This window comes from Onychostoma macrolepis, chromosome 03, assembly GCF_012432095.1.
Source record: "Onychostoma macrolepis isolate SWU-2019 chromosome 03, ASM1243209v1, whole genome shotgun sequence".
NCBI lineage: Eukaryota > Metazoa > Chordata > Actinopteri > Cypriniformes > Cyprinidae > Onychostoma > Onychostoma macrolepis.
Window position 1 is genome coordinate 55700082 of NC_081157.1, and position 13289 is coordinate 55713370.

The window sequence follows — 13289 nt, forward strand, 5'->3', positions numbered from 1 at the left end:
AGAAACGTGTTACCCAGCAAACACATAACGTTCCCCTAACGTTAGTTTTTGGTTCCCGTTTGGTTATTTTTTTTAAAATAAATAAAAAAATAACGTTAGTGGAACGTTCTTTTGAGTTTTTTTCTTCTTTTTTTTCAAACCATAAAATAACGTTGCAGGATGGTTCTTTTTAAATAACCTAAAAATAACCTATACAAAACGTTCCCTCATGGTTATTTTTAGGTTGGTTTTTTTTGCAACCATAAAATAACGTTCCCAGAACGTTGCAGGGTGGTTATTTTAAAAAACAACCTAAAAATAACCTATACAGAACGTTCCCTCATGGTTATTTTTAGGTTGTTTTTGCAACCATAAAATAACGTTCCCAGAACGTTGCAGGGTGGTTATTTTAAAAATAACCTATACAGAACGTTCCCTCATGGTTTTTTTTTTTTGCAACCATAAAATAACGTTCCTAATGTTGCAGGGTGGCTATTTTATTTTTTAAATAACCTAAAAATTCCCTCATGGTCAGTTTTAGGTTATCTTTTCATTCTTGATTATTTCTTTTTGTGCAGTACGAGTATGAATTTACAAATAATGCTTCAAATGGTAAAATTATTTCATTTCATTAATTATAACTACTCAGAATTGCTGGACATATAACCACCACGTCGTATGCTCGTAATGTAATTACCATCCCATTACCAACTCCTAACGTAACAAGATAAGCAAGAACGTCCCAGATAGGTGCCCGTAATAACTTGGTAATTTCATGACTTACTGGCAACGTAACTGCAACACCACTGGCCCGTAATTCATTACGAGTACATGTCTGTGCGTTTAGTCGGCAAACATACGCTATAATTTTAAACAAACTGCATTTCTTTTAAAGATTTTATTGCTACGCTGTACTTTTGTAAGAAAATATAATTCTACAAAAAGGAATGCGTTTATTCGCTTGATTAAAAACAATTATATTTGACCTTTTATAAAATTTTCTGGGAGACAAAAACAAATCCTCCTTTAGAGGAGACATTCCCGCGAATCAGTTTGCTTCAAAAAACTGGTTCAAAAGCGATTCAACGATTCTTTTACGTCATTACAACATTTTTATTATGTTTTAAAGACAACGTTAATCCAAATAAGAATGCATTTCATAAATGTACAATGAAAAATGAATACCATAAATTTTCTATGTGCAAGAGATAAAGACAAAACACATTCAGACTTCGTATCTATGTACACACACTTTTAGACTATGTATCAGACATCTAAGCTTTCAGTATATTCATCACCCACCTGCAACAGTAGTGTAGTGCTTTTTAAAAAGCTCAGACTTACTCAATCCCCTATTATCTATACTATTTTTAAGTAATTTATGATCATCACAGGTAAGTGTCCACACACTACTGATCAAAAGAATATAAAGGGGTTTCTCCCGTTTGTAAAATGCAGTATCATAAATTACAATTAAGACAAAACAAGTGCATACCTGTCCTTATGTATTATATCTACAAGTGATCACATAAAGCTATCAATGGTTTCAAACCCATTAAACATTTGTACACTGGATTGGACAATAACCGAATTCAGTTATTGATTAATTTTAAATGCATATCGCCTATAAACAAAGTTTATGATATTTATGCAAATAAGTTTAAATTAAGTTTACCTATTTCATACAGAAATGTTGCATGAAACACAGAAACCCTCTTATTAATATTTAATTTACCATAGCACATCTAGTTCTTCACACCACTAAAAAAATAAATGAACAACAAAAAACAAAACAAAAAGTATAGTACACTGATTTGTGATATGCAATTCTCAAAATGTCTAAATACTACGGATATTACCAATTAATATGTATTTAAAAAGGACAGGTGAAAAACAAAACAAACCAGAACAAATGAATACAAATATTCAAGTTCAAAGGACAATCATGCAACAAGAATAGAAATTACACAAAATTCTTGTCAGATTATAATCATACCAATGACAGCAGTGAAACATCTGTAATCAGCTCACTGAAAAAGAAAACAGGAGACAAGTATGTTTTGCTTGACAGGCTGGACTATTGTTTAGTTTGACTGGCCTGTTAATTATTCTTTTACAATTTGCATGCTTGCTGGTATTGTATTTAAGGTTATGGCCACACAAACTTCACATGCTATTTCACAGCAAATACAGCGTTAACATACAATAACTTATTTTTATTGTCCTTGCAGAAATCCAAGCTTTGTAGATGAAAACTGGAGACATTGTTTTAAAAATAGCATTACATTTTTAAATGTCATAAGGCAAGACTACAACACTTCATTTAATGCACAGAAATACGACTGTGTGTATGTTTAAGAGACTTCTGTGTTGATCTTGATGCATTGCAATATTGAGTTCAATTTTATTTCTTATTTAGAAATAAACAGGATGGCTCTTTTAACACATTTCTTGTTTTACTAACATGTATATTAGATGGTGGGGGTTTGGAGTATTCATTAGGAGTAAAACACTTAGGGTAAGTGTACCCATTAAGCCCACCAAAATAATTTTGTGTTTTTCATATATTGACGTGGTTTATAAGAAAAATCAACTGTTAAAATGCAAGATTTATCTCTCATTTGAAAATTTATTACTTAGTTGATGTAGACTTTAGAATATAAAATTAAGATTTTATGAATGTCAAAAGTCCAGCATGTGTTTAATTGGTATTGGTATTTAAGCCCGCATGTGTTCCAAATAACCCACATCGTGATTTATTCACAAAATATTAAACAAATGACTGATTTTCAAGAAGTAAAACATCAATATTTTTATTTATTGAAAAGTTTAAAATATTTTAAAATTTATAAAAAAAAAAAAAAAGTTAAAATATTTTTGGCGATGTATGCACGCGAGTCGCCAATAAGCCAAATATATCAATTTATAAATTATCAAATATAATTGATAAAAATTAAATGTCTGAGAACGTATCACTAGCATACTTTGCAATAAGATGTTTTTTAACTGCTAGTCACATTCTTAAGAGTTTTACTTTAGATTTATCTTTGACATTCATTTAATAAGTCATCAGTCATTAAAGCCTTAAAGACATGAAAAGGGTTGTTCTTCTAAAATTCAATAATAGTATCCTGCATTTATGACTGGCCGTGCTCATTTAAGTGAACAATGACTGCTGAAAATTGCATATATTTTTAATTCATACAGATGTTTGCAATATCTCACTCATAACCAGTAAGGTTTCCTACTTTTCATTCTTCTGCTTGTGTGTCAGCGGCACCTACATACAACCCAAAGGCTCTTTTCAGAGCCACAGTACAGAGCGTGTCGTTGGCTTTATCTAGTTTTAGATCAATTAAACCTACATTGTGCAGCAAGTCGGAGTCAGTGTCTAAAGACATAAATTGATAGAACAAGATCATAAATTTAATGTAACACGTTCATAATGTGTTGATTTGTAAAAATATTTTTCTTTAAAGACTATAGTTATTAATCTCTTAAGCTACTTTAAAGACATTAAAGTTATTTAGCACATATCCATCAATACAGATGTATGTAATATCGTTTCCTCTTTTTGCTTGTCTTTAAACAGACCACTGGCATCCAATGCTCTAAGCTGTTTTTTAACCATCAGGCACATTCTTAGTGTCTGACTTTGGATTCATCTTTGATACTCATGTTAATTCATAGCGTAATTCAACAACATACATGCAGTATTTGTTAATGACAATGCTCTATTCTTGTGTATTGTAATTTCAACAATTGTGAGTAATGTATTGCTATGCTTTCTTTGATTTATCAGATTTTGCATCACCCTCCAGAGGTTTTTCCCTGCCAACTATTACTTTGAGGTATGTAATTTTCACTTTAAGTAATATTTGTGTCATTATTTTAGATATGTAGTCATCTTGGTCACATCATGTGTTATTAGGCATGGGGTATTTATCTGGACATATTCACATTAGCAGTTAAGAATCCAAGAATCAATTAATCCTCCAGCTATAAGCTAACTTACATCAAAGAGGCAAAATACAAAATTTTAGGGGTGTGAATTGGCAGTGGTTTCACGACTCAATTCGATTACGATTATCATGTCAATGATTCGATTCAATATCATGAAGCATCACGATTATATCAAATGTATTTTTATTTTTTTATTTTATTATATTATACAAGCAGGCTACTTTTTTAATTAACTAATTAATTATTGTTAAGAATTCAAAGTAAATACAGCTTCGAAACATACAGGCAAATATAAAGTAATAAAAGGGGAAAGACAATTAAGTGATAAACAAAAAGCACTTTCAGTATCTGGGAGTGCTTTAAGTATTGAAAGTTTACAGATAATCATAGTTATGGGTTTTTCTTTTTAATCAGCATTATTGCCATTTGATTATTACTGATGAGATCAAAGACACTGGCAGCTTTAATAGACTCATTCACACTAAAGGCCCTTTCACACGGGACGTGGCAAGCGGTGGAATCGCTGCGCGGCTGCCGCTTTCTCTCGTAGTGGAAGCGTTTTGGACAGTTGAGCCCAGCCAACATGTATTTGTGGGCCCCACATGGTTTATGCTGGTTCTACATGGGTACCAAGTGGGCATGGTCCCAAAATGGGCATCTTATCTGGGGCCCACTTGGGTCAGCTAAGTAGGTCCCACATGGTCAAAAACAGATGGGCTCCCTATGTGGGTCCTAGTTGGGTCACAAATGGGAAATGAGTGCATGGGCTCGAAATGGGCAACACAAATGGGGCCCATATGGGATTAACCAATGGGTTAGACGTGGGCAAATACAATCAATCGAATGGGGAAACACATATGGGGCCCTCTTGGCCAAATCATATGAGTAAAACATGGGCAAACACAATCATTCCCATATAGGCTGCCTACACTGGCCCAAGGTAGTACCCACAAAGGCAACCTCTATATGGGTTCTGAATGGGGAAGCGCATATGGGGCCCTCTTTGCCAAACCATATGGGTAAAACATGGGCAAACACAATCAGTCCCATATAGGTTGGCTACATGGGCTTAAGGTAGTACCCACATGGGTAATCTCTGTATGGGTTGTGAATGGGGAAATACATATGGGGTAGTGATGGGTCATTCATGAATGATCTGTTCATTATGTCTGTCATGTGACAAATGAATGAAAGACTTTGAAGGTAAAGTAATTATTTATCTTCCCCATAAAGTATATTTGGCTGCATTATAATGATTTCCTAATTTGGAATATGATCAAGATTGTGTAGGTGGATGTGTTCGGGGAATTTGGCTGGTAAAAATATAATATTTAACACCACTTAAATCATTGAAATGACATTTTGGTGAACGAGATCAAAGGAAAGAGTCAGTAAGATCCGAACTAATCCGAACTACCGAAGATCACTAATATGGGGCCCTCTTGGGTAAGACATAAGCATTCTGGATAAGACATGAGCAAACATAATCAGTCCTATATAGGCTGACTACATGGGCCCTAGGCTGTACACAAATAGGTACAGATTGGGCAGTGTGTTTGGGATCTATGTGAGTACAGTATTGACTTTATTCTCCAGAGAAACAAGCGCGTCACCATCTTCAGAATATTGTCTTTGAACTTGTGCGGTAGCTCTGTATATTTCTATGGCATCGCTGTCTAAGTTATTTAGCTGGTAAAGTGGTTTTATGTATTGTAGAGTTAACGAAAGTTATCGTAAACATTGTAATGTTTAAAGCAAATGTCTTGACAAATGTCAGTAGACCAGGAAGATTTTAAAACAAGCGGTTCATTTATAAATCTGTCTGATCACAGAAGATGGCAAACACAGCACTAAAAAGGGGCGGGGCTACATAAGGTGAAAAGGCAACTCCAGACCTGGAGGGCTACATGGCAAGTATAGCATACTTTAATTTCAACAAACACACCTGTCTCTAATTCACAAATAATTTTGAACACTGTGATTAGCTTGTTTGGTGTGTTTGGTTAGAGACAGAACTAAACTCAACAGTACATTTAGGATTGTTGGAAGAGTTCATGATCGAGTCAGGAGTTGAAGAGCCCTGGAATATACAAATCAAATTAAACCCAGTGTGCCATCAGCAATGGCCTGCAAAGCACATGCTTATCTCCATATAGTTATTTCAAAATCTAAATGGTTCAAAATATCCAGAAAACGGTCATTGTGCAATATGAAGAACGGGTTACAGAAGGCTAATTATCTATCAAAATAATGGGATTATAGTGGCTTTGAGATGCAGAACTCAAACCCCTAGCAACAGCTGCCTGATTCCACAGAAGTACTCCAGAGTTTTATGGTCAGTTGGTTAGTAACAGATAATGAAATAGCCCAAGCGAAGAAAGATAGAATGGAAATTCATGTTTCTGATGGGAAAATCCAATGTAAATCCAGAAATTGTATTTGCAGCATGATACAGGAGTTCAGAATAAAGTGCCCTTTCATTCAGATAGCATATTGTTTTGTGTTGAGTTTTCTTTTTGGACCAACAGTACAGACTTTTCTTTTCAGTCTAGTTCAGCACATGACCGACGTTCAAAGTTGAAATATGATTGAAATAATGTTAGTTGACACAATGTTGATATAAAGTTTATTGCCAAATCATTGAAAAATGATTTTAACAAAAACAAATCATTACAAAAAAAAAAAGACAATTAAAATATCTGTTGAATCAATGTCATGTCATTAACAAGAAATATCTGCCTTGAATTATTATGATCATTAATATATTATCTATTAGCATTTTATGATATTTTGATCAAAACACCTCTTCAAAAATCCAAATGTAAATGTACAAATATAATTATTATCATTAGTAACAATAATTATAATGGATGCAGTTTTAATCTCAAAAGAGCAGTGAGATTTTGTGTGGATTTACAATTTTGTGTGTGTGCCTACAGTTTACCATGCATTATTGAACTTTTATTCATACACTGTCATCAGAACACTATTTGACCAATTTATTAAATAAAACAGCCTAAAAAAAAAATAAAACAATGCACATGTTTCTTTAATAATAATAATAATAAAACCTCTTTACTTTCGTTACCACTCTGAAACAATTGCAATTGGTTGTTTCACCTGGTTGCTCTCATCATGATTGGTTAATCTGACTGTCATCCACGAAACTGGCCAATGACAAAAGTGCGCGCCTTCTTACTAGTAAATTTGAAAATACGTCAGTTTGGTGATGTGTTTGACTCGAGATTACTCGGTCAGTTCCGGTTATGTGCCTGTTAAAGTCTTATTTTAAATTAATTTGAGTTGTGGCATGTCAATGGAGAACAGAAGCTGGAGTGTGAACACAGAGGAAGGGGCAGACTGGATGTGGTCCTGCAAACATGGCGATATCAGGTAACAAAACATTTTTCAGTCAAACCATAGTAAAGTTATGTTTTGTGTCCATAATTTATGTGAGTGAGAAGAAATCAAAGTGAGAGTCTATAATTGTGATTAGCTTATTAGCACTGGCTAGTAAGTTATGTATTTGTCACGAATCTGGTCTGCACTTCCGTTCATTCACCACTAGAGGTCACCCGCTCACCACATGGATTTTCACACCACACATCACATGGACTTCATTTCCCATCATCCAACACTGATCACAGCTGTCACCAATCACACGCACACCTGATCCCACGCACACACTGATCACACTCCCTACTTAAGCCATGGACTTTCTCTCCCTCGTCGCCGAGTATTGTTTGCGGTTACCCCTTGTTAGTGTCTTAGTCTTGCCTGTTCTTGTGTTCCCTGGATTAACCCTTGCCTTGCCGTTTGGATTGTTTGCACCCCTACTGGACTCTAGCCCGTGTTCCCTGGATTATCTCTCTGCCTAGCCCCTCTGGATACTGTTTGCCGATCGTCGACCTTCGCTTGCTTTAGGATTATTCTTTGTCTTGTCCCTGCCATACCTGTTTGCCATTGTTTCGACCCTGCCTGTATCTTTGACCATGCCTGTAAATAAAAGCCTGCACATGGATCCGCACGCCTCTCGTCTTGTCAGCCCCGTTACAGTATTTCAATGCAGTGTCTGAGTTTGTGTGTTTGTATTAATGACAGCTAAATTAGTTTAAAACTCAAACTCGTGAGAAGTAAAGGAGCATCGGAATTAGTAAAGTGAATGAGAAAACAGTTTACACTCAGAAACACTGGAATCTATAGGATAGATGAGAAATGTTATATTTGTTGTGTCGATAACCGTTTCTGGGTGATTTTTTTTTTTTTTCTCTCTTTACACCTCTTCAAATATTGATAACTGCTAATGATAAGATATTGGTTTACATTTTAAATCAAGCACATGTTTTTCAGGGGAAACAGGCACCCAACACAGAGACTACATGACGTTATTCAGTTTTAACCTTTTCTAGACCTCACATTGGGATTAATATCTGTAGTATTAAGTATGATTCTAATCATTATAAGTCTCACAGCATCTCACAGCCGTCACCATGGTAACCCGGGACGGAAGCACAATCGCTGTCCCCGCGCAATAGGGCCACACCGGGCGGCACGTCAGATGGCAAAGAGATGCATTTTTCCTTCCTTTCCAAGTATCAACAAGGACGTATTTGCGACCGTTCGCAAATGGCGCATGATTGGCCAGATCACCTGTCAATCAAGCTCCCTGCTGCGCATTGTAAGTTACCTCAGTCGCTCTCGTGCTACAGTGGTATCGTGACAAGAGCATCGCCGGATCGGATGATCTATGTATTATTGCTTGTGTCTATATATAACCTATAAGTTACTAATTTGACTTCGTTGTCGATTGATTAGATCGATTTTGAGTGATTTTCCACTATGGCAGGATGTTAAAGCTGCATTAACATTAACTTGTATTTGCTAGCTATTAGGGATGCTCATTTCGGTTAATTTTCCCAACCGACAACCGCAAATCATTATCCGATTATTAACCGTTAACTGATAAGATGGTAAGTTAACACTTTTCAATAAGGTTCATTCAGCGCTGCTGTTCCCACAACGCGCATCACGCACTGTGCCGAGTGCTGAGGGGGCACCAAAAAATAGTCTAATGAAAAATCAATAATTATATTTTAATTATTATATTAAATATATAGCTCACTGAATCTGATGGCCGCAAATAGTTTCTCCTGGAATCTAGAGCCAGCGAGTGAGTGCGCCCGCGCCCGCGAGACCGAGACTGTGCTCCAAACCGTGTAGCATGACATGAAGCACATGTAAGACAAACTCTACATTATCCCGCTTATTACATGGCTACCTACAAAATAAATCAATAATTTGACACAAAATATTGATTTTAAAAGGAGTTTATTGTTTTAAAAACGATTTATATTGCTTCCGCTAAAGAAAATAGTCCGTCTCACTTCTCGTACTCAAGTAGAAGTACAGATACTAGTGTTAAAAAATACTCTGGTAAAAGTAGAAGTACTGATTTAACTTCTTTACTCAAGTAAAAGTAGCCATGCGAATGATAACCATTTTTTTATGCAAAGCTAACGTTACCTGGACCACACAAATGCTAGAGTGCAAGCTGAGAAACCTAAGTGGATATGGAAAAAAGGTTCTTTATAAGCCATTGCCTACATTTGAAATGGATGTCTGCAAAATAGGCCTAAAACATCACATAGCCTATATGATTATTGTGACAGAGAATGGGACAAAATTCATAGCAAGATATGAATTCAATTGTGATTCTGTGAGAATTGAATTCACAGACCCAGTTTCTCTTTTTTAATCTTCCCCTTAACATTTAAAGGAATCTACATGTAGACTATGTAGGCCTAATGATCCGCCACCAGTTTGATCGGCGGGGGGGTGGGGGGTTGGGGTTGTCTTAGTATATTTTCCTGCTTTTTTGTCCTTAGCCAATCACATGCCTGATAAAGCTTCATTAAACTGTAGTAGGTAGGCAAACACAGAGTCTTAGACCGAGCGTTTTGTCTGGTCTTACATAAAAGAAAACTGAACGACTGAATGACACATAACAGGCAAAAACACAGACAAAAGGTAATCCACAGAGAGTAACAGAAGACACAAAGTAACAGGTGCAATACTCCATCAACAAAAGACTGAGGCTGCGTCCGAAACCGCATACTCAATGAGTAGGTACTTAATTTCAAGAAGTACTTACTTAATGAGCGCTAAAAGAGTACGTACTCTACAGCCAAATCTCGTTGAGTATGAATGCGGTCCGCCTTGTTTACGTTATCGTTTACGTTTATGACGTTATAACAAACACAAACTTAAAAGATATGAGCTACAGGCTTAATTCATCTATCTGTAAATTTTGATGTTGATGAAATTTGCTCATTTTTGGTCTTGTTGAAGAAACAGCTGCCCTTATGATTGTAGTAGGCTATAACCTACTAATAAGATATTTTTATTAAAAATAAATTATAAATCGTTATCTCTTCAATATGTTATTAATTTCATGTGCAAAATTGTTCACCCACACGTAAAACTGGCTTACATCTCCTTGTTGCCCTCTTTTTCCGGTTGAATGTCTCTCGTTTCATCCCTGAGGCTTATAAATAACAAAAACAAATGCAATTTTAACGCATATGATTATATGAATTTTATGATTATTCAAAGATATTCAATCTTTTTTTCCCCCTGTGTATAATATCATACTATGATGTACGCAAACCCATTATAGTTATGTTTTCTTTTTTTTTTGGTCATTATGATTGTTCATTGTTAAAGATACTACCATATTTCCCTGAGCTTGTATGTTCTTCAGTAATAATAATAGAAGGAAAATAAGAGCGACAGGCGCACAAACACCTCATAGCATCTATAAATCCACAACCCTACACCGTTTTCCTCCATGTTTGCAATGTTGGTAATATCTGCACAAATGAGACGTCGACCACCCCAGAAGATCTCATCTCTGGAGAAGACTGTTGATTTTACTCGAAAAATGTGAGTATTACTACTTAGAAATTAAGATTACCTCAGAAAGCAGTGGTAGCCCAACACTTATGAACAATAATAATCATAAATACTGACCAATAATTTTTTTTTAGTAAAACAAGCAAAATGTAATTTGTTTTTTCATATGGCATAGCTATGCATGACTACACACACTAGACAAATGCAGCCAAAGTGAATACATCTCAATTTTCAGACAAGTAATGAATTAATGCATGTGTTAATGAAACTATTATATTGTATTTACTGACAACAGGAAACATGAATAAATGAGTAAAATGTCAAAGTAAGCATGACAATAAATAAATACAAGTCAACAACACATGAAACAAAGCTTTATTCAAACATATTGTTCTGTTAATCATGTATTTAGAGACGGTGAGCCCACATCCTACTGCCATCCCAACACAGCTAAGCCAGTTCTGCAGCTTTATTCTGATGAAGACCACCGCGTCCACCTTCACCTGTCTCTGCCGTCCATCACTGCTGCAGTCAGACTGAATCTGATCATGGATGAGAGGGACATCGAGGCTATCATTGTCTGAGAGCACAGAGAGGATGAGGCTCCCTGAAACACACAATCTTGAACAAGAGCAGAAGAACGCGTGCGGGACAATCTGGCTGCTGCTGTGTCTGCTCCAAACATCTGTGTGCTGCTCTCCATGAGAACAACTACCTGTAACACATTTACACAGAGCAAAACATTTTACATCTCATGTTGTCAGCATTCCATTTCTTGACAAATTTAAATTTCATATGTTTACAATTACATTCTAATTTTTTATATAGCTTCATTACTTTTGTGGTGTAATGAACTGGTCAGCAGAAGGTTGCTGGTTTGATCTCCGCAGTCGTCACCACCGGTGTCTTTACTCCGAGCTGCTGCGGGGGGATCGGGGTCCCTGTAATAAGAGCATTGTAAGTCACTTCAGATAAAAGTGTCTGCCAAATGCATAATTGTAAATGTAAAAAAAAAAATGAATAAATTAAAATGTAAAACATTTTTGTGCCTTGACACAAATGCTCAATAAAGCTGCTTATTTCTTAGTTTATTTCTTCAAACATATATATATTCAGTAATTATTTACTTGCCTCAATGCTGTTCAATCCTTGTGTGCACGTTCCCCCCAACCCAAAATAAACTACACCTTAAGATTTAAAAGATGTTTTATTCATTTCTATAGTGTACTCACTCAAAGCCTTTGATGGCAGCATTCCTCCATCAGTCAGTCTTCAGCAGATAAACACACGTGTGTTTCTGTAACATCAGACAAGAGTCAGTCAGCTGTGATTTATCTGCTCAGTACTGCATTTACATGTTGAGGTAGTTGCTGATGCGTTAACTCACTTTTTATTCAACACAAATGTTCCTCAGTTTATCTACAATACTAATGGACAAATAAAACAGATAAGTTATGTTTAGTTACTCCACGTAGATTTGTATATTTACATTACATTCATCTAAAGCAGTGTTGACAGTGAATTCTACATAATAACACATACATCACTCACTCAGATGTGTGTTCATGTTGTGATGTGCTCATCTGTAATTCTTTTAGTACATTTTCCTGTCTCATATTAAATAGACATTTAGTAATCGTCTTTAAGATGTATATGGTTTATGTAAATGCACTCTGGAGACGTGCGTGTGTTTACTGGAGCTCCGCTGTTCGCTATACATAATGTTTTTACAGCAAAATCACAAATATACTGTAACATTACTGTCTAGTGTCTTTACACCTTCAGCAAATCAACAGTTTACTATACAATAGCTCAACAAATGTGATTTTAACACAGGGAACCGTGTTTTTGGTTTGTAATACTCACATTTGTAAACAGCCTCGCCGCTGTTCTCCATCACGTTCGATGATGACGTATTGATCTCCCGTGGGCTTCTGGGATTGAAAAGTGTCCATCGGATGAACACTCAAGAATCTGGGCTAAAGCAGTAGGACATCCGGGAACTTCTCGACTACTCTTTTATGAACACTGAGGTTTTGGACATACTTCTTTGCTCTCCTACTTCTTTTCCCCTACTATATAGTACGTAAGAGGCATATTCGGACACACTGTGGCTGTGTTCGAAATGCCATACTATCATACTACTCTTACTATTTCTGCAGTATCCAGTATGTATGCTGCGCATAGTATGCAAATTTTCTGTATGCATGGAATACCCGGATGACCTACTATATTTGCCAAAATCTGCTAAATATAACTCAAGTACACTGAAATCAGTACAGAAGCTGTGTTCTGAATGGCATACTATCATACAACTCCTGCTATATTGCAGTATGCTGTGTGTATACTGTGAATAGTATGTGAATTTTCTGTATGCATGGAATGCCCGGATTACCTGCTACATTTGCTGAAATTTGATGTATGCATCTGAAGAC

At 35.8% G+C, this 13289-nt stretch overlaps 1 long non-coding RNA gene across 1 annotated transcript; it reads right to left on the minus strand.

Annotated features, from left to right (window-relative positions):
* Positions 1 to 11311: 11311 nt before the first annotated feature.
* On the minus strand, positions 11312 to 12552 carry LOC131537684 (uncharacterized). The gene is made up of 3 exons (XR_009270363.1): positions 12087 to 12552; positions 11692 to 11795; positions 11312 to 11569 (listed from the first exon to the last, which is right to left on the minus strand). It is a non-coding gene; the product is annotated as an uncharacterized LOC131537684 (long non-coding RNA).
* Between the last annotated feature and the right edge of the window lie 737 nt (positions 12553 to 13289).